Genomic DNA, 1011 nt, shown 5'->3' with positions numbered 1-1011 from the left:
CATCGATTTGCTCAAGCGGGCACCAGTAACATCTCTATTGTGAGACTTGTTATTACGGTTTTTGGCATATCGAATATGTCACAGGGAGCTTACCAGGCCTTGCCGTGCAGGTGGAATACTCTCGGTAGCTTGCTGGTCTCTCCGAGAGGGGTGGAGGAATCAAACCCCAGCCGGCTGCATGCAAGACAAATTCTCTACCCACTATGCTATCACTCCGGCCCAAAGCAACTTAATAAGTAAAGAAAATTTATAGTACAGCAGGTAAGATGTCTATCTTGCACACAACCAACCCGTGTTGGATCAACGGTAACCCATATAGTCCCCTGGGCACCTCCAGGAGTAGTTTCTGAGTGCAGAGCCAGGAGTAGACCCTGAGCATTGCTAGGTGTTGCCCCTAAACAAAAAATGAGTTTAGTCCTGGTCAGCTTTTGAGTACACAAAGCTTATTATGAGTACACAAACCCTGATAACAGAAACTATCTTTGGCTCCTTTATATAACAGTTTTAATCAGAGAGTGAATATGTTAGCCTATTTGAATATAAGCAAGTATAAGTATGATTGCATGATTAAGTATTATTTTGTGCATGTTCATATATGTGAGTCAGTAGGTGAAATTATGCATGGATATTAGGATCTATTTTATGTGTGAGTAAATTTGTAAGCGTGTTTGTATGAATTTTAAATGTATATTATTTGAAAACATATTTGAATGTATATGTATGTGCATATGTAATTAGAGTAATGAGTTCTTGTGTGTGATAAAATGTATTAACATATTCATATTTGTGAACATGTTCATGTATGTGTCCCCTCCCGTTGATCGTCGATTTGCTCGAGCGGGCCCAGTAACGTCTCCATTGGAGAATTTGTTGTTACTGTGTTTGGCATATCGCATACGTCACGGGGAGCTTGCTAGGCTCTGCCGTGCGGGCGAGATACTCTCGGTAGCTTGCCGGGCTCTCCGAGAGGGGCGGAGGAATCGAACTCGGATCGGCCATGTTGGCCGCTTG

This window comes from Sorex fumeus, unplaced genomic scaffold, assembly GCF_029834395.1.
Source record: "Sorex fumeus unplaced genomic scaffold, SorFum_2.1 ptg000058l, whole genome shotgun sequence".
Taxonomy (NCBI): Eukaryota; Metazoa; Chordata; class Mammalia; order Eulipotyphla; family Soricidae; genus Sorex; species Sorex fumeus.
The sequence above is the reverse complement of the archived record's forward strand: the minus strand, read 5'-3'. Positions refer to the sequence as shown.